Here is a 22,579-nt window from a genome sequence, read left to right on the forward strand (position 1 = left end):
GGGAGGGCAGAGGCCTGTCGCCCCTGTCACGGACATAGATTGATCTGGTCAACTCCGTGACAATAACATAACATATATTCAAATAAAAGTAGAAATTGTCTACTATTGTCTACAATTCAGTGCTAACCAAAACTTAAAGCACATAACTGAGGGAATTGCCGAAGTGCCTCTTGAATGCTGACAGGCATGAAGCACCAACCACCTCACCAGGAAGCATCTACAAGTGTTTGACTACCCTCACAGTAAAGAAATTTTCCTAATATGCAGTTTGACCTTCCTCTTGTGAAGATATGTGCCGTTCCCACATGTCCTGCCATCAGTTCCCAGGAGCAGAGCTCAGCACCACACTGTACTTCCCCTCCTCTAGGAGCTGCAGAGAGCAGTGAGGTCACATCTTAGTCTCTTCTTTCCCAGGCCAACAGCCCAATGTCCTCAACCTCTCCTCACAAGACATGTCTTCCAGCCCTGTTACAGCTCTGTTGCCCTCCTCTGGACTATTTCAAGGACCTTTTCATATTGTAAAGTGCAGAACTGCACACAATGTTCAAGGTGAGGGTACACAAACACTAAACGTAGTGAGATAAATGCCTCTTTTGACCTTCTGGCTGTCCTGTGTTTAATTCACCCCAACATACAGTTTGTTCTTTTGGCTGGCGGGCACACACTGCTGGCTCATACTGAGCTGCTGTCACCAGTACCTCAAGATTCCCTTCTGCTGAGCTGCTCTCCATCCACTCATCTTGCCATCTTTTCCTATTTCTTTCTCGCATTGCTGCATCCCCAGCGCAGAATCTGGCATTCAGCTTTCTTGAATTTTATGCTGTTGCTGATTGCCCAGTGTATCTAGATCCCTCTGCGAGGCCTCTTATCTCTCATCCAAGGGAGTCAGCAGCAACTCCCAGTTTCTTATCATCGCAAACTTGCTGCAGATGCATTCCACTCCTGCATCCAGATCATTGATAAATATGTTGAAAAGGATTGGCCCTAGAATTGAGCCTTTGGGAACATTGCTAGTAACTGGTTGCCAGACAGTTGTTGTCCCCCATTCAATAGGACTCTTTGAGCTCTACTATTCAGCTAGTTCATCACCCAACATTGCACTGACCTGTTCAACTCATATTTGGAAAATTTGTCCAGAAGGACACTGTAAGGGATGGTATCTAAGGCCTTGCTAAAATCCAGAAAGATTACATCTACTTCCTTCCTTTCATCCACTAGCTACCTGACTGTATTGTAGAAGAATATCAAATAAAGACGGGATTTTCCTTTTGTGAACCCATGAATCCATGTTATGCCTTATAACAGCTTTGTTCTTTAACTGCCTTTCAGTGTCCCCCAGGATAATCTACATAACTATTGCAGGGACCATGTCTTCTCTCTGCCTTTTTTTAGACGGATATAACATTGGCTAGTTTTCAGTCATTTGGAACTCTCCATTTAGTAAATTCTTAAGGGTCCAGCTATAATACCTACTCCCTGAGTATTCTGGGGTGAATCAAGTCAGGATCCATTGTACTAGTTCTGGCTGAGATGGAGTTACTTTCTCTCAGCAGTCCGTATATAGTGATCTGCTCTGCACTTGTATCTAGAAACTCATTGATGTCACACCAATGTTCTGGTTGTTGCTGACTAGTTCTGGTACAATATCAAGGTTGGCTTTCCAAACAACCTTCCTCATCCCTGCTGCTTACGAGACCATCTTCATCAAGTATCAGTCCAATGTTTTCTTAGACCTCCTCTTTCTCTTTACACACTTTAAAAACCCTTCTTTGTTGTCTTACACCACCCTGGTCAGTGTCAACTGAAGTTGAGCTTTGGTGTTTCTTGTCTTCTTCCTACAAGTGAACTGCTGCACTGTAATCTCCCTGTGAAGCCTGCCTGACCTTGCTTCCAGAGATCATGCATTTCCTTCTTTCTCAACTCGAAGAGGAGTTCCCTCTTTGTCACTCCTATCCAGGAATAGCAAAAGAACAAGACTGTGCCAGGTAGGCACTTTTGGCTATACAAAAAATAGCACTAGCAGGACATCCCAGGCTTCAGCAATTTCCACTTGGCAGGAGGCAGAGCAAAGAAGAAAGTTTCTGAGACTGTATTCACTGAAGCAGCTCCTAGGAGGATGAAGCTTCCTCTCTCATCACCTCTCCCATCTGAGGAATGCTTTGAGTAAATAACGTAGGCTAGGCCTGCTTTTGTTGTCACTGAAAAAAGATCATTTAAAAAACTTTGAGTAAGAGGTTCCCATGGAATGAGAAAAGTACTTCCAGAGGACAGTTTATCCTGTCTCATAATCATCATCATCATTTGAAAGCATACATAACTATCCAAAAGGACTGGTATTGCTCCACTAACTGCAGAATGAACCTCGGTAACTAGTTTAAACTAGATGTCTAATTTTGGAATGGTTTAAGTCAGGTGTAAAGGATTTCACCATCAATAATGTTGATGGGCCAGAATTCATAGCAGTGACAGGCTTCTTTGAGGCACTGCACCAGCTGTGCTTCAAAACAAATCTCTTCTTTAATATGCTAGTCCTTAGCTGACAGGTAATTAGTAAAACCTACAGTCTACGTTAGGGATTAGCTCTGCCCTTTTCCTTTTACAGCCATTCAGTATAATTCTGCACAATGATATAAGCATGAAGACAGGAACAGCTTTTGTAAGATAAGTGATGCTGAGGGTATATCTGGGGCAGAATCAAACCATTTGGCTTGCCTGGCTACATTCCTTTCAAAAAGGGGATCTGCTTATTTGCACTGTACGTACAATTATACATTCACTCAAATTGAACCCAGATGTCAATAAATGCCCAGATGTTGAGCAAAGCAGAAAAAGGTAGCGGCGGAAAATTCTACTAGTGCTGTTAAGTAAAATGCATTATAACCTTACAGAGAGATCTATCAGCCAAAGGAAATCTGAGATTTCATGTAGATCTTGCATTAAAAGTAGTGTTTGAGATTAAGATAGATACCAAACTAATATTATGATAATTTCCAACTGTTGTCATGAAAGAAAAAAATATATCAAGATTGAAGCTAAATTTCTTTCCTAGTTGAGTGTTAATTTAAAAACTGTGTAACAGTTAAACTTTGAAAGAAGTACTAAAATGTGACTCACTGAGATGCAGCTATCAAATCTTTTCAGAGAAGAGTTTTAGTGTTATTAGGTGCCCTGGGTCTGAAAGCCTTTCTTACTTTATGAGCTTTGGTTCAACCCATACAAATTTCCAAGAATATTTTTCATTCATTGCATGGCTAAATCATCTGTTTGGTTCAGAAAGACAGTTCATTGCTACGTGCAAGAAATCTGCTGCTTTGAACAGAGTTTAGTTTCCAATCACTTTCAGATGAGAACGAGTATAAACTTTGAGAATGCATAGTGACCAGTTACGAAAGCTGAGCAAATTAAAGAGGATAGAATGGAAGAGTTATGCAACCTGAATTATATTTGACATTCCTCTTCTGCCTATCAAAGGAAAAGCAAATTATGAATCCTTTTAACATTAACTTGTATCATTCTTTCACACTATTTTTGTTTTGCTCAATGGAAAAGAAAGTAAATACGTAAGAAAATGTGTTTGAAACATTTGTTATTCTAAACCAACATATTACTAATCCAAGAATATCCAACCAATGGGGAAATTAATTGGATATTCAGAGTCATTGGCTTCACAATATCCATTTTCACATTCTGAAAAATGTTCTAAAGGAATTATTAGGACACAATATACAAAAGCTGACATAATAACTGATTGAATGAATGATGGTAAGAAGATGCACAAGAAGACAGATGAAGTCTAACTGTGCTTTAGGCCTAATTTTCATAAACTTCACATGACATACTAATTTATAGGATTCACATGAAGAAAAAATATCCCTATGAAATGCACTTTCAGTACAAAGTATGACAACTGCAAAATTATTTAAGAAATATGGAAGCAAAAAATTAAAATTAAAATCTTTGTTAGTGAAAGAGAAAGGATATCAAAACCAGGTCTTCTCAGTCCTTCCCAAATGGGATTTTGTGGCTATTTCTTCTACAGTTGCAAGGAAAACAAGCTGTTTCACTGATTAAGAGTAGCAGTAGAGTTCTCCCTCATTTTCTTCAGTGTAAGAAAAGAGCCAGTGGCATTGGTGTGGGGTAAAAACCTCATCTCACACTGATAAGAAATGAAACTACAGAGATAATCATTCATGCCACCTTCATCATAAAACCAGAGCCTAAGAAAATAGTAATGTAAGATGCTTCTAGGAAAGGAAAAAAAAATAAAGAAAGAAAGCAGATACTGAGTTCTTGTCACTTCAAATAAAGCAAGCCAGGACTAGGGATGAGGGACATAGCATGATCACAGCCACACAGCTGCACCCCCACTGCATCAGAAACAGGTCCAGATGGTTCCCAAACATCTCCAGACATTGTGCAGGAGACTGCTTGCTGCCCAGGGCCACATCAGTGCCTCAGACCAGGTTAAGGGCTTAACATGAATTGCCTGCGAGGGTCCCAGCCCATACCACATCCCCTTTTCATTCACCAGCACTGACACCACAGTGGAGAGCTGATCTGGGGAGCAGTGGCAGAGGAAAACTTGTGCAAAGTAAAGCAGTGCTGCCTCTGCAGAGAGGACATTTTGTCTGTAAGCTTTTGTTACTCAGCTTAAAAGCCTGCTTCCAGGGCAAAGCTGCACATATTTCAATAGAAAATCAAGTCTCACCAAGGGTTGCCTAAGTTCTTACTGACTAATAAAGAGTCAGCAAATTTATGTTGTAGTAAAAACAATTGGGAGTAAAATTTCTTTTTTTAAAAAATACCCCATTCCTCTGACTACAAAGTGAAATGCAATAAATACAGCATTGAGAAACAGAGAGGCTTAGCGGGGTTTTAAGTGGTCTCTGCATTCTCACTGCAGCTCACACACACATATACACACGTGCCATCCCACTCTCCTGCTCGTGCTGCTAAAAGCAAACAGTGGAGATGACAGACAAACACTGCAAGCACAGATGTGTCCATTACAACCAGCGTGAGCCGTGCTCGTGAGGAGCACTGTCACTTCTGAAAACCCAAGTGTCTCCGGCTGCGAAAAAGCAGTGGGGTGTGAGAACAAAGAAAGAGATGTTGTGATTAAGGCAGGGCTAATGATTCATTAACAATACCCAACTCTGGATCTCCAGCTTAGAAGTTGAGGATTTATCTCAAAATTACCTTTTGGCTTTTTTTTTTTTTTTTCCCTCTCATTGTTGTTGCTGTTTATTTCTTTTCTCCGCCTTTGGCAGTGAATTTTTAGCTTTCTCTCTTGCCCTTTTGCCTGATGGCTGATAAAACATAAAGCAAATGAAAACATGGATGTAGTGAAAACAGTACTTTGTTTCTTTCTTCATTTCTTTTTTTCAGCTCTCTGTCTGATGTGTATTTAGGTAGGGAAGAGGCAGCAGTCCTTTCTCAGATGATGACTCTATCTGAGCTTTTGGGTCCAGCATGGTAAGTTCGGGGTGACGTTCAGAGTAGGTACAGTACTGATCCAAGCCAAAAGCACTGAATGTTTCCAACAATTTAACAGTGTTGTATATCAGTGCTCATTTGGTTAATTTAGACGTATTACCAGATGTCTACACTCCTCAATGGAGAAGGCAGTTAATGAAGTTTGGGGCAGTAGGGCAGCTGACAACTCACCCTCCCCAGAGAATGCCTAGGGATAATTCAGAAATTAGTTTGTACTTAGAATCTTCTCAACCTGGCACCGAGAACAACACTGCATGGGACTTGGCTCCCACTCTCTGGAATTGTCCAGTGGTGTCCCCAAACATTAGCCCCCGCAGCAGCACATAATTTTATTTGGATGCCACAAAAGAACCCTGCTGATGGACTGCAGTATGGCTCGAGAAATTGTTTCAAGCAGTCTGAACTAGAAGAAAACAAAAATACACACAATCATAACTGTGTCATAGGGCTATACAGATTGTACAAAATATCTGGAGGAGGCCCAGGGTCAAGTACAGTGCCCTGGGAGCTCAAGCAGACTGTTAGAGGGAGCCAGTTCTGAAGAGCCAGTACACAACTGAGTGTTTGTGTAAAAGACTGTTCCCCACTTTAGTGAGTAGTAGCACAGATTTTGATGCTGACTCTGCAACTCCCAGAGTTTTGTTCTAGAGCATCCATTGGTTGTTCCTAGTTCTTAAGGTTTCCTCACTTTGAGTCACTCTAGGATATGGTTTTGCTATGATGGGTGGGGTACCTTCCTGTACTTCCTCAAGCACTGGAGCATAAATGTCTTCATATATTTTCAATTATCCTCATTTTTATCTTCCCAGCCAAATACATGTCACAGGTCCGATCCAAGTAATTCTTGCTACTTGTGCAGGTAATATAGGAGATTGTAGGCAATCCATACAAAAGCACTAAAGAGAATTTCAGACATTCAGAAGTTCAGGTTTTGAACTTCTCTAGGCAACATAAATGTTGGCAAGGTCATCTGCAAGATTCAGTTTCATGTGAAAATTGATGCAATGATTCTATGTACGTCTAGAGCAAACAAATATTGATGCTATCATCAGGAGTAATGGAGGAGTAATGGAAAGCTTTCATTTCCTATCTTATATGATACCTGGGCTCCAGCAGGAATTAACATGGAACAGAGAAATCCTAAACAACACATTTGACATGGGATTTGCTTAAGTTGGTTAGTTTGGAAATGTTACAAGCCTGTATCTTAAATCTCATTGTAATCTTTCAGAATATTCCTTTATCTCCTTTTCTCATTCAGAACTTTCTCTGACAGTTGCTCCCTATACATTTGCTGTCAGGAGTGTGGTGAAAATCCTTTAAATATAATGTTGCTCTCCCCAGTACAAGAAAGATACCAATACACAAATCAGTTCTGCAAAGAGCAACCAAAGGTTGATTGGAAGTGGTTGATTGGATTGGTTGATTGACTTATAAAACACTGAGGGAGCTGACTTTCTTCAGAAGGACTTAACAATAGCTGAACAGGGTCTACAAAGAAATTGCCAGAAAGTCAGAGTCAGGCTGTCCATGGTGGCACATGACACAAGGAGGCCATACTGATAAATGACAAAAATGAAACAGAAGAGTTTCTAACTTTTTATAAAGAAAAGGGGTTCTGACTCTATATAGGGAAAAATCTTTTCACTTATAGGACAGTTAGGTTTGGGAACAGACTACCCAAAGATGTTGTGCAGTATCCATCCTCAGACATTTTAAAAACATGAAATGAAATTGCCCTAATGATCCTATGATCAGAAACTCGGTTGTGTAAATCATTGTAGGCTCCTATTAGTCAAGGGAGAGAAGCAATTGCCTCTAACGTGTTATTCATCTAACCTGAATCAAAGCTTCAGCTTAGGTTGACCTGGCTTGCCCTGTGTAAATTCTTGTCTCAATCTGTAAATGCAATCTAAGGTGAGTAATTTAAACTTAGTCATCTAACATCTAGAACACTAAAATTTGGTCGGAAGTATCTCAGTCTTGTGTCCTGTTCTCTTTGCCTTCTAGGATTCAAAATTTCCCCTCTCACAACTGCATCCTAAGCTGCTCCTGGAGGCCAATGGACAGCCACAGGATATTTTGTGCAGACAGCTGTTGTAAGACACACAGGCTGTCTGTATAAGTGAATAAAATGAGGAGAAAGTGCTGGCTAAAACAGTGAATGACAATTGCCTGTGCTCCTTAACTGTTAACACCCTCTCTGTCACAGCTGTAGTTCCTGCCAGATACCATTCTCAGTCATAAATCTCAGTACAGTTTGGGGACTGTGCCCAACAAGCAGCATGGATATAGCTATCTTGTTTGGAAGAAGACAAGAATCCAAGCTGTGTGGGTGGAAGCCATGCTGTCCCAGGCTGGGGACAATCTCTAACCCTGCAGCAGCTAGTCTTGCTGCCCTAGCCTAACCAGTAGACACTCTTGAATAAAACTAGTAGGAGAATAATCCTTTCGTGATCACCAAACTTCAGTTTATAAAATCTATTTTATTTTCATAATAACTAAATGACCTTCCTGTGCTAGCTCCACGACTGTAGATTAATACACTCTGGGATCACTGCCCAGTCACTTCTGCCAACACAGGAGCCATTCCAGGAGACATGTTCCTCTGACTCCCTGGTTAGATTTCAGTATATTTCAATTTTCCATTTGTAGATTATAATTTTTTCCAGCCCATGGTGTTCTGGTAATGTACTAAATCTACTGGAAAGTAGAATCAGCAGCAGTTTCCCATGCTAATTCATCTGCCACAGTGGCAGTATCTAAACGTCCATTTGAAATCTCTTTGGATAAATAAATCTTGCCATATTGTAGTGAATTATGTAGTAGTTTGCTCTTTGCATCATCCTACTTCAGATGTTTTGTACTAAGGTTGATTATTAGAGAAAATGTCTGTAGCAAAACCATACAGTACAGTATTCTGCATCAAAATGCTGATCACAGATGTGAACAATGCATCACTTTGAATCTGATCCTGCCTGATTCTTCTTGTATTTTCAAGTTGAGGTTCCTGTGGGAATGTCTACAAGTTATTTTAAGACATTTCTCCAGAACAAATTAATTGCAGATACAGCCAGCAAATTCACAAGCACTTCCCAAGCATAACTGGAGGCCACCCTCTTAACTGAATAGAGCTCTTAAGCTGTGGAGGTGACACTTCTTAATTCAAAGCTAGAAAACCATTAAGTGGATTAGGAAATCTCTAAGCTTGCATGGACATTAGGTAGGTAGCTTTCTGAGAATACTTCCCCGTCTCTGACTTCAGATGCCTTTTTAGCAAATGTCCAATGTCATTGGAGTATCAAACGAGTTTGGATTGCTGGTGGCACAGAAATTTTGCACCTCAGAGACTATTTACTTCAATAGCAGTAATGATGTCAGTTATAAGCAAACCACCTGCACTAGAACATTGTAAATTATATGTGGACTTTTCACATTGTTGCCAGTGCTAGCATCCAGTCTTGCTCATGCACAGTATCTTACAAGTATAGTGGGATAAATACCTCACCAATCCCAGGAGACTGTACCCTTGCCACACCAGGACCTGTGACTGCCACTGCCTTGCATATAAACACAACTGGAGCTGACTCTGTAGCTACCAGCAATGATGCACTATTTTGAAGCATGTGAGCAGAACTGTACTCAGAGCAACATTTGCACAGCTGTGTTTCAGGATACAGCAAGATGCATGGGACAGGGATGGCAACACAGGTGTTGGAGTCATTAAGGTTCAATAAGACCACTAAGATCATCTACTGTAAGCATCAAAATCCCCACCATGCCCACTGAACCATGTGGACTAGACTCTTAAATTAACAGAATGATCGACCAGGTGAAAGCATGGGATTGGAATCCTGGTCTGGGAAACTTAAACAGACATGGAAGTCAGAAGGCATGCGACCAGGAGCTGCTCCTATGCTTCTTCTGAGGGCATTCTTCAAACAAACTTAGTTTGAGAAGCTTTCATTGTAACACAATTCCTCTGAAGGTATCCCACCACTATGTGCAGATCAGAGCTCCAATCCTGCACACTCTCAGCTACAAATGTAGTAGCAATCATGCTGCCAGCATGGGGACTGATCACAAGTGACATTATTTGTGCATACAGTTGCATGGTACTGTAAATGATAAATATTTTTTAAAAAAAGAAAAAAACACTGACTAGCAGCCATTCCTTGTCTATATTCGTAGATCCACAGCCATAAATACTATAAATATAACTGAAATTGTACAATATGTATTTAGTATAGGTATTCCAAGATTCCCATAAAACACGCTGAAAAAATGTGGATTGATTACATAAGCAGCTTTTTTAATGAATTAAGTCTATGGATTTTATAGTACTTCTCTCTTGAATCTTGTAAAATACGTGGAAGTCTTAATTATAGCTGAAGATATCTGAACTATGTTGGCCTTTGATTTTATAATACAATATGTAATTCCTGCTGGCATAATAAACCAATAAGTTCAGTATTTGTTATAAATGAGTTTAAATTTACAAGTCTATCAAAATACCTCCTGGTTCCTGTTAATGTTTAGGAAACATTGCAGAAATATTTCAGGTTCCTGGCTGAAAGAACTGCTTCACTGCTGAGCTTCTGTTGATCCAATGCCTTGAAGTAATCAACAGTTACTTGTACTATATGAGTAACACACACAAATGCTGCATATGCATGAGAGACAGAGAAAGAGCTGAAGGGACACAGAAGCTAGTTTGTATGCAGGAACTTCCTCCAGTAGGATGTTTGGATCTGAGAAGCCCATTTGGCCCAGTTGTAAATCACGTTTTCCTTTGTAAGGTATGAAATGGATGGGCTGCGTCTCAAAGAGCATCCTCAAACGCCTGCAAGTCCAGGGACATTCACTTTGCTAATGGACAAACGACTGGTAAAATTCATACAGTACTACCTTTATGTTCTCAACTTTCCTGCTTCTTCCTGAAACTTCAGCTCTTGCCTTTTAGTCTCATTCATATCATTACTTATACATAATAAATTTCACTTCCAGCCCTGTAGATGCTACAAGAGGTGCCAAGAGTCAGGTGTTGTAGCTGAAATGGTTAAAAAACACTCGTTCTCATTCTTTGACTTTGTGCCCTTTGCTGTGAACTCTGGAAAATTAAGAAGCTTGAAACAGCAAAACCTAGAGTAGAAAAGGAGGACAATAAAAGGAACTGAGACCTGTTCACTGATATTATCAAGCCAAATTTATATGCAGAAGAAGCTGTGCTTTCAAAATTCAATCTACTAGCATAGTCTAGTAAAGTTTTATGACAGAAAAACAGTAAAATCTTCTTATCAAAATACTAAATACCACTTAAAGGAGTTACAGATGCTGTATCTAGGTAGATTCACTAAAGCATGGAATAAGCTGAAGTTTCTTGATATTCTGTCTTGAAAACAAAACTAGAATATCCAACAGTTGTTGGGCTTTTGTTTGTTTGTTTGTATTTTTCAACAAAAACAGCTTTAAAAGTACAGTGCATCTAAAGTGTACTTTCTGAACAATAGTGACTTCTGTCTAGGTGCATGCTTTCTATTGGAGTTCACACCATAGTCTGAGATGTGTTCATTTATGGCAGGCATCTGCTCAGTCAGCTGTCTGATAGAATGTATAGACATATCCATCGAAGGCCTTTCATTCCCAGGAAGCCTGAGGAACACTGTGGATATTGCCTTTCACCACTAAAACTGGTCAGCTTGTGGTAGCATTTTCTCATTTCACTTTCTGCAGGTCCAAACCACAATGATCCACAAGGGGATTAAAGCATATATTAATGAGCTTTTTAGCCCCTGTAGACTTCTCCTTCTAATTTGCCAGAATTTTATGTACCCCTTTCCTGACCCTAGAAGTTATATTTTCTTCCATCTGGAAAGATTGTTTCATGTTGGTTTCAATATAAAACATAGGAATGTTGGTTAGCACAAAACCTAATGAAGGCTCTGGGGTTTTTCGTTTTTTTGGCTTTTTTTTTTCTTTAAAGAAACACTACTCACTTGTTCAGGCCAAGAATGTAAGATTTCCAATGTTACTCAAGCAAATCTAATGTAAAACACAAACATTAGGCAGTAAATCCATATTTAGCGACCCAAATAAGCAGCCTGATTTTCTGCATTAACATTCTGGTAAAAGGCTATGTTTTATTTCTGGACCTCTGTCATCTGAATTTAGTCAAAATTATTAATAATTGAAATGCCATCTTATAAGGGACCTTTCTATTTACTATCTGATATAACTACCACTATGACAATTACTGGAATAAGATCCCAGGAAAAGTCAGAAGTGGACAAACTGGCAACAGTTGATGTTGCTTTTTTGTCTTGGACAACAGTTTCCACCTGAAATGGCCATTGTAAAATGGAACCTTATCACTCACTGGATGAAAATCCAACTTCTACAGTTACCTACTTGGTGTACCTCACAATGGCTGTAGTAGCTAGGATATTTTTGAGGGCAGAATTTCCTTGCAATTCTCTCTAATTGAGAATTTTATTTTTTTTTCTTTTTTTTTTTTCCTTTCTTTCATGCATTCTGCTTATTCTAAGGCAAAAGTGTGTGTTTTCTCTAGAGTAAATGAAAACCCAACAATCATTAGGCCCACTCAGTTTTTAACTAAGCAGTTCTGACAGAATGAGAATGAAAAAAAAAATACACACATGGTAAACACAAAAGTGCTTAAGTAGACACCCATATATGGTAATACGTATGGGTTAAATGCTAACATATTTGGCAGAAATGCATGACAAGAATCCCTGTCCTGAGCCAAAGCCTCATAGACAGAGGGCAGAATTTACCACAGGCTTCCCTATCTCAGCTGCACGCATAGCACGTTTCTTTTTTGGATTCATCTGGACTATCATCCATTATGCATTCCATATGACATACATCTCAATGGGATTTATTTCACCTGCTTTTATGAAATGAACCTTATTCTTATATTGTATGCTCTCATACAATAAGAACCTTTGCTACTGACTATTAAAATGTGTGCAACATGTGGTAGACATCTGTGGTGTGCTGCCATTGCACTTGACTTACACAACAAAGTGAGCTATCTCACCTTCCAAAAGCAACCCTGCCTCTCTTCAAATTACACCTTATTTCAGAAATACAGGTGGAAAGTAACACACCTCACGTAACCGAACACATATAGAGCTTCACAGAGATTTTGTTCCACTGCATTTTTCCTTAGATGTGTCATGAAATAGCATGTATGTAGGAATCGCTTTTCAGCAATTGGTCTGTTCCAATTTTCATTCAGTGGGACATTGTTTTAACTTCTGTTTTGTTTCCGTTTATTCTTTTAATTTTATATATAAAATTTAAAATTAACCATAAGAATGCAGGTCATTGGTAGTGGAATGCATTTTCGTGGTTCCAATTCACAGTGCTCCACATCAAGACACTCTGCCCATCAGCCAAGACAAGATAATGACTGTGGATTCTTTATACTCCTGGGCGTGTGATGTAAAATCTATAAAACTCCATTCTTGGTTACAGGTTTCAACTAATAAATCTTATTTCACATTTGCATTGTCTTAAGCCCATGCGCAATCTGTAAGTTTGGTATCCTGTGTTCTTTTGGAAAGCAAAGATAGATATACATAATTGGAATCCTTTTCTTTTGAATGCGTTTTTGAAGCTTTTTAATTATCCTTACCTAATCCACTTTAAGAGTTAGTTCACACTACCTCTCCTGAGCATCCTTGTTCAATGACTTCTAACCTGTCAGTTTGAAAAGGCAAAAGTTTTGCACAGCTTTCAGGCTGTACCCACCAAAGATACATGAGCAAATGCCAAGCTTCTCATGCCCAAATATCAGCATGTGCTGCCTCTGCTCACACAGCCCTGGTATAATCTACATCTGTGCAACACAAGCTCAGAACTCAAGGATTTTACTCCACTTACTGTCTGGCAAAGTAAAAGGCTTGAAATTACTTTTTTTTCATTTTTCTTTAAGGACATTCTAGATATACCAAGTCATATAAGACTGTATTCAAGTAAGATGTTCCTTTCCATCATCTATTATAGTGATACATTCCTTAATATTTGCCCAATAACCAACTTGATGTACAGCACACTTGAAAATTAGGCTATCTTTATGCAGAAGTTGAACATTTGTCTTGTGTTATTTTCTTATGTTGTACATCAGAAATGCTTCCCCTTATCAGATACTAGTACGTAAATGAAAAGGTATTCCAAATTTATTCATTTTGCGTGAGGATGAAAAAGATCACGAAAGAAACTCAAAACAGACTAAGGATTTTTGGAAGAAACATTTCAAAAGGAAAAGGAAAAAAAAATGACATCCCAAAAAGCAGCTGATGGTCATTCACATCTGGTATCTGCAGCGGGTGGCTTAAGACGAGCACGCTTCTCATTGATAGCTGCAGCTCTACTATGATCACTTTATTGTAGCTCCATGTAACCTCTATTCCTGCAAGAAGAGGTGATGTTCTGACTGTTCACAGGCATAAGCATGAGCCAGGCACATGAGCATCGTGTGTCTTGAGGTCTGTTTCAATTCTGAAGACTGACACACATAGACACTTATGCACAAATACACTTAGCCTTTGAAAAAAATACCAGAAGAATTTTTGGCATTCACCACTATACCTGGCTCTGCAAAGATTACAACTGTGAGTCTTGTTGTAGGTGTTGCAGGCATGGAACATTTGCAATGTATCAGGAGAGCACAGAGCCGTTACTAAATGAGTGCAGTGATTCAAAGCAATTTGGACAGAAAAGACCTCATTTTAACGTGCAGTTACAGCTCTTCCACCATACATGCAGTATAAAAATGGCTTATGATAGATATAAGTAATCCTAATCAATCTCACTCATGGCATGTTTACGATGCATAAGTGCAAAAATGAAAGTTTAGGCTGTCAGGAGTTACGTGTGCAAAGCACTTACTGAACTGTTGTCTTTTCTTTGATGGCTACACTTCAGGGCAAAGTACAGAATTAAAGCTTCACCATATCAAGTTACAGTAGTACTGAAATACAGAGAAATAGAGAGAGAGAAATAGTGTAGAAAAATTATAAATCAATAGAATATATTGTAGAGTATATATATGGCCACATCCAAACTTGTAAAGAATTTCTAAAACCACCTTAAAAGCATGGTATCAGGAATGAGGACAAATAGAAGAAAAGCAGAGGAGTGGGGGGGGGGGGGGGGGGGGAGAGGGAGGAGAGGGTGGGGGTAGGAAAAAAAAAAAAAACTGGTCTGAAGAAATATCACACATTTACTTAAAAACTGATCTGACTTTATGATGGAACGGGTTTCTTAGGTTGTTGGTGGAGTCACCACCTCTGGAGGTGCTTAAGAAAAGGGTAGATATCTCACTGAGTGATATAGGTTAGTGGGTATGGTGGGGATGGGTTAATGGTTGAACTTGGTAATCTTAGTGGCCTTTTCCAACACTAATGATTCTACGATTCTTTGATATATGATATCATCCCTCTGTACTCAGCACTGGTGAGGATGCATCTTGAGTATTGTGTTCAGTTTTGGGCCCCTCACTTTAAGAAAGACATCGAGGCCCTGGAGTATGTTCAGAGAAGGTTAATGAAGCTGTAAGGGGTATGGAGCACTGGCCTTATGAGGAGAGGCTGAAGGAGCTGGGATTGTTCAGTCTGGAGAAGAGGAAGCTCCAGGGTGACCTTATTGCTCTCTACAATTACCTGAAAGGAGATTGTGGTGAAGTGGGAGTTGGCTTCTTCTCCCATTTAACTAGCAATAGGACTAGAGGGAATGGCCTCAAGTTATGTCAGGGGAAATGCAGGTTGGATGTTCTCTCTTCTCTGAGGCAGTTGTCATATGCTGGAATGGGCTGCCCAGGGTAATGCAGTACAGGATCAAAGCCCAGGTTATAACATGTTAATCTGTTGCTTTAGACAAACTTCTATTTTTCTGAGTCTCTTAGGATAATGAACTCTTCAAGACAGAGGTTTTTACTAGATGCTCATTCACTGGCTAACTAGTTTGAGTGTTTGAAACCCAGTATCAGTAGGCAGAGCATAAGACCAAATTTGTGTTTCCATTCACAGTGAAATTCCTGCTGCATTCACCAACTCACAAGAAGGAAACATGTGCCCAAACACTGAGCTAAGGAATGAAGGTGGGTCAGTGATCAGGTTAGTAGTCCCTGTTCTAAGCATGCCTGAGAGCAAGCAAGCCTTTACCTCCTACAGTCTCTGGATGTGACACATTGCTTTGTCTCATAATAATGTAGATACGAATATTTCATATAATTATTGAATCATTGATTCTCTTGAGTTAGACCTTTAAAGATCATCTAGTCCAACCCCCCTGCAATGAACAGGTCCTACAGCTCCATCAGGTGCTCAGAGTCCCAACCAGTCTGACCTTGATGATTCCAGGGACAGAGCACCCAACACATCTGTGAGAACAGAGCAGGTCTGAGACCGCCTCATGGGACTGAATGTGTATAAGTCTATGGGACCAGATGGCATGCATCCCAGGGTTCTGAAGGAGCTGGCTGAGGTGGTTACTGAGCCACTCTCCATCATATTTGAAAAGTCATGGCTGTCAGGTGAGGTCCCAGATGACTGGAGGAAGGGTCATGGGAGTGACATTTACAAGAAAGTGAGCAAGGAGGACCCCGGGAACTACAGGCTGGTGAGTCTCACCTCTGTGCCTGGGAAGATCATGGAACAGATCCTCCTGGACAACATGCTTGATCACATGAGGAATGGGTGTGTAATCCAAGACAGCCAGCATGGCTTCACCAGGGGAAGGTCATGTTTGACCAATCTGGTGGCCTTCTATGATGGAGTGATGGCATCGGTGGACAAGGGAAAGGCGACTGATGTCATTTACCTTGACTTGAGCAAGGCCTTTGACACGGTTCCCCACCACATCCTTATCTCCAAATTGGAGGGATGTGGATTTGATGGGTGGACCACTCAATGGATAAGAAACTGATTGAAAGGCCGCAGTCAGAGGGTGGTCATCAATGGCTCTGCGTCCAGGTGGAGGCCGGTAACAAGCGACGTCCCCCAGGGGTCTGTCTTGGGACCAGTGCTCTCTGACATCTTTATCAATGACATCTATGACAAAATTGTGTGCACCCTCAGCAAGTTTGCTGATGACACCAAGCTGAGTGATGCAGTTGACACCGTAGAAGGAAGGGATGCCATTCAGAGGGACCTTAACAGGCTAGAAAGGTGGGCCCAGGTGAACCTGATAAGGTTCAACATGGCAAAGTGCAGAACTTGGGCTGGAAGAATCCCAGGCATCCATACAGACTGGAAGGAGCGGTCCTTGAGAGCAGCCCTGCAGAGAAGGACCTGGGGGTCCTGATGGATGAAAAACTTAACATGAGCCAGCAGTTGTACCCTTGCGGCTTGGAAGGCAAATGGTATTCTGGGCTCCATCAGAAGACGAGTGGCCAGCAGGGACAGGGAGGTGATTGTCCCCCTCTACTCTGCTCTTGTGAGGCCCCATCTGGAGTACTGCGTCCAAGTGTGGAGCCCCCAGTACAAAAAAGACATGGAGCTGTTGGAGAGAGTCCAGAGGAGAGCCACGAAGATGATCAGGGGACTGGAGCACCTCCCCTACGAAGACAGGCTGAGGGAGCTAAGCTTGTTCAGCCTGGAGAAAAGAAGGCTGCGGGCTGACCGGGCTGACCGCACTGCAGCATTTGAATACCTAAAGGAAGCCTATAAACAGGAGGGGAATCAACTCTTTGAAAGGGTAGATAACTGCGAGACAAGGGGAAATGGTTCTAAGTTGAGGGAGGGAAGATTTAGGTTGGATGTCAGGGGAAAATTCTTTACAGAGAGAGTGGTGAGGTACTGGAACAGGCTGCTCAGAGAGGTTGTGGATGCCCCCATTCCTGGAGGTGTTCAAGGCCAGACTGGATGGGGCCCTGGGCAGCCTGGTCTGGTATTAAATGGGGAGGTTGGTGGCCCAACATGTGGCAGGGAGGTTGGGGATTCATGATCCTTGAGGTCCCTTCCAACCCTGGCCATTCTGTGATTCTGTGACATCTCTGGGCAACCTGTTCCGGTGCTTTCCTCACCCTTCAGGAGTGTGAAGGCTAAATCCAATAAAGATTTTGATGTAATATGAATATGGGTATCTTGAGAAGGCATGATGTAGACAGGACACCTCTATAGGTCTATGTACTATCACACAAAGCAGAGCCAAGAAAGGCATGGCAGGAAAATCTATGTGGATGTTGGAAGCGGCAGAGCCATGTTAGCACTTTGCTGCACCTGAACTAATAATGTTGGCACCTGAACTAACAGTGCCATGCTGAGGTGATCACATACTGAAGCGGGCAGAGTTAGTTCAGTAACTGTATTACGCTTTGTAGTATGTCCTTCCTGAGAAAAGTCATCATAACATTGCCAGCTACAAACTTAAAGCAGGATACTTCATCTTTTATTCAACTTAGCAAGAAAGGTGCCATCTCTTTGTGCTGAGGGCACAGCTGTAGATGGTCTTGCCCATAGCAGAAAAAATGAGGAATATTTTCCCTGAAGACGTCTGAGTCAGACAGATGGAGAAACAGGGGAAGTGAGAAATGAATTCAGCTGAAGAGTTGTTTCATTCATTTTTTTCCTGTCCCAACTGATGTGTGCAGAAAGTGAACGATCCTTGGCAGCAGACCAGGAAGAAGGATATTGAGATCAAAGGAGTACCAGCACACCACTGCACTTCACAGAATTGTGTGTATTTGGCACACAAACCCTCTGATAAGCATTAAAAATATCTTTTTAATGGATATTTTGTTCTCTTGACAGAGGTTATTTAAGATTTGAAAGTGGCACAAAAATAATTTATCCTCACATATAAAAATGCACTTTCTAGATAGAGATATCACATTAATTTTACTCATTTATGTAACACTCTGAAAACTAATCTTAGGTTCCTCCCTTACTGCTGTGGAAAGCAAAAATTAATGGACTTGGGTACAAGAAAATGAGTGAATCTGTACTTGCTTTAAGATTCTGCTTTTAAAGTCACAAACCTAGGTTGCCTCCAAGCAGTCATTTGTTTTATAATGCAAATTCTACATCACCACATGCTATATGTATCAATTATTCATTAATATCTATTTAACAGCATGCTCTGTGGTCTATCTTAATGATATTTTTAATTTCTGAAGTCATTTAATCTGCAGTGCACAGTGTTGCATGGGAATTATGTTATATTTATATACTTATAGACTGCCTTTCAACCAGAAGAATCCCAGAGCAAATTCATAAACTATCTTCTGTGAATAAGCTTCTAAGCAATGGTTTAATGCAAATGTCACTATGGATCTTTCACAGTTTTTAAATATATTTCCAGCTGTTCTTTTGTAACTGGATGTGTGTTGCAGATCTTTTGTAATATTGGCCATTGGAACCTTATTTATCTTGCTTATCAGGAACTTTCTTCTACTCTTCTCCACTCTGAAATTTCTCTTTGTTAATCTGAAATTTCTGGATTCAAGATTTTAAGGTATGGAAAAATTTAGCAAGAAATTGCAAAATATGAAAACATGAAAATGAACACTGAAGCAAGAACATTGTATGTTTTCTTTGCAAGACTTCATTATACCAAAGACAAAATGGAGGCCTGAGTTTGAAAACAGAAGTCTCCTCTAACAGAGCAATTCAGTTAAAAGCAGTTCAGAGATAACTAAGACAGAAGAGTTTTAGAGCTACATATCTCTCATGAGCCAAATTTCAAGTTCTATGAAGTAGAATGAGGATTCTCTTTAAAGTATTCCCTAACTTTAAAGGCAGTTAGACACAGAGCATAAAACAATGTATTTTTGCCAGTTACAGAAAAGACCATTCTGTGATGTGGAGAAAAGATAACTTTGCTTAGAAATCAGATTAGCAATTCAGTTCAGTGCTACATTTGTCTTGATATGAAGAAATAGAGATAGGCACATTCCCAGTATTTCTGTATTTCTGTTCAAACATAGCACAATGTTTGTTTTTTTTGAGGAAGGAGATCATGTAAAGTATCTTCTCTCTGATATGAACAGGAAAATATTTGTGGGAAGGATTTATCTTGGAGAATGGTAATTCAAAAAAAAAAAAAAAGATTTTTCAATGGAAATCAATTAGTCAGAAAGAAAATAAAATTCCAGAAGGAAAAGTGCCTCTGTAATGATTTTGAGGTACTCAAAAACCCACAGTTCTGATGATTTCCTCCTCCTCAGGCTCTAGAACTAGGTTCCATTTTTCATTATTTCGTTATTTCCTTTCTCGTTGTGGTGTGGTGATGCTGTACAGAAATCTCTTGCTGCTGTGTTTTTAAATAGTAATGTCTTCATGAATAATCTGGCAGCTGGAGGAAAATAAAGACATGAGACTCCTAACCTCCTCAAAATACCTCAGCAACATTTAATGGTATTTTAGTCTATTTAATGAAATAGTCTTTTAAAAGGACCACTTTTCTCACAAGACTTCATTGAGAGATTAGAGATTTGCACATATCAATCTGGGAGATTCTAGATGAATCATGCAGGGTGATGAAATTCATCAGAACTGAGTCTTTCCTTCCTTATTCCTGGACCTTGTTTTGTGAGCTAGGTTAGTTGATTTCCGAGTCAACTAGAAACAAGTTGCATGCTCAACCTCCCCTCTCCCCTACAAGTATGTGGGCTAGATAGACTGAAGCCCTTGTCCATCTGCTTTATCTGTGTCCCTAATAAAACAGGGTCAGGTACAGTAGCCTTTTGCTGCCCTGCAATTGCTTCTGTCACTGAATTGCTAGGATTCTCCAGTGCACAGCCTTGTGTGTGATGACCCACAGTGTCAACTTGGAAGCAGCACACAGAAGACAGCACTCCTAACCAATCAGTCTAGACACAGGCACTATTTTGGGGGAGAAACCAATATGGCCACATAGATGGGAATTGTGCTCTGCCTCTTAGCCTCAGGGCCAGAAAAGCAGCCCTGGCTTGTTTTCTTGAAGAGTATGGATGTAGTCATAGCGGTTAAATGATTGACCTCAGAGGAATATCCTCCCACTTCTTATAGCCTTCTGTTCAGACTTTGAACAGATTCCTCAGGAAGCACATACTTTAGAAGTGTGCTGAATTGACAGCCAAATGACAAGTTGTATCTTATGGTTTCCCCCCAGTTTTCCAGTCACAACTACAAAGAATTTGCCCGTGAGATTTTGATAGATTTTCAGGTGGCAGTCTTTTATTCTCCAAGATAGACTACATGTCTCTGTGGTACATATTTTATTGGTGGATGTGAGTCTATTATTAACCCATGCTAGAAATTCTCGGCTCTTCAATTCATATTTTCAGTTCTGGAGTTTCTCATTGTAATCCAGCATGTCAAGCAACATGGCAGCTGCCACATTAATATCTTAACCTTCAATTGCTGATCTTACACCACTGTTAATTGATGAGATTGAGTTACTCAGTTCTTTAATCTTTTAAGGTTCCAATTTCTCGACAAACAGGTTGTGAGATATTCATATTCATGTGCACATATAATGATTATAAATCTTAATTTCATTATAGTGTCCCTTGCCTGAAATTATTATGCTATTTAAAATTACTCAGTTATTAATAACTTTATTGCATATGAAAGTACACTTTCTACAACAAAATGCCCTCAAGTGCAATAAATGCTCGTGCAAAATAAGATTATATGAAGTACATCATGAAGGCACTGAACTTCATAACATATAAGGCTCACCAACTTCCTTGGCATTTCAATGATATTCAGACCATTGCTTCAAGTGAAATTTATAGCTGTGTGTTTTTCTGAGAAGAAATGGATTCATGCACATTCCTCAGTGGTCTGCTGAACCAGCAATTTTAACACTAATTAGTATCAGCATTAAGAGCCCCACCAAGACATTACACTCTGAAATTCAGTAAAGGCTGGATAAAACTGCAGCACGCATTCTTTAAATATTTATACAGTACATCAAAACAAATGAAACTGGAGACTTCTTTTCCAGCATGAGCTGCAACATTGCTAGTCTACTGTGTCATACCACTTGTTTTCATTTCTTTTATTATTTTTTTTTACAGTGCTTCTGCTGAATCAGTAATCAGGGACATGGGACAGAGTCATACTGTTTTAAATCTTCAGTATTCCTAAGAGTAAACAAATATCCAGTGAAGCAACTTATGGAGGCCTCTGTGAATTATTTTGAAAGTCACTTTCACAGATCAAGATGTAAGTATTTGTAATTATATTAGACTTTGTATACTTCAAAGAAAAAAAGAAGAAGAAGAAGAAGAAGAAGAAGAAGAAGAAGAAGAAGAAGAAGAAGAAGAAGAAGAAGCTGCTCATTTAGTATAAATTCTTCATTTATTTAACTGGGTCTGAGTGTCCTGAATTTTAGATACACATACTCTCGTGGAGATCAATGTCTCTACAGAAAAAAAATAGTGGTTGTAGAGTTTGTTAGTAAAACTCTGTTATTTTGAGGCAACATGAATGGGTGGTAGTTAGTCACTTCCAAGTGACCATGACATCTGCCAAATAATTGGTGAAGTGTTTAAGAGAATTGTAGAATAATAAAGGTTATTCCTGTTGCACTGCTAACAAAGTACTGCACACCCGTAAGTCCCCACTGGTGTTATCACTATTAATACAGATTTTTTCCATCACTTTCACAAGACATTTTCTTTTACTAAAAATGGAATGGAGGAACTAGTTAGTAATCACAAAATAAAAGATTGGAAGAAGGATGAAATACATAGCATATAAAAGATTGCTGCAAGGGAAATAGGAATAATACACTCTTCCTTTCTAAGACAGACAAAAAGAATACCTTGGTGACACTGAAGGAAGAAGGAGTCACATCAGACCTCAGGAAGTCACAATACACAAATTATGAGGACTGCTCCAAAAGTAGTGACTCCTATTTTATTGTGTTGGCCCATGATGTCAGAGGCAGATGTTGATAGTATGGCAGTAGTGGTTGAACTTTCCTGGCAACGTTTCATCATATTTTGCTGCTTTGCAACAAATGGCAGCAGAGGGGCAGTCTGACAGAATGGCATCTGACATGGAAGTGCGTACGGAGAAAAGGTGTGTCATTGAATTCCTCCATGTGGAAAAGAAATTATTCC

The sequence above is a fragment of the Tetrao urogallus genome (assembly GCF_951394365.1).
Source record: "Tetrao urogallus genome assembly, chromosome: 2".
Lineage (NCBI taxonomy): Eukaryota > Metazoa > Chordata > Aves > Galliformes > Phasianidae > Tetrao > Tetrao urogallus.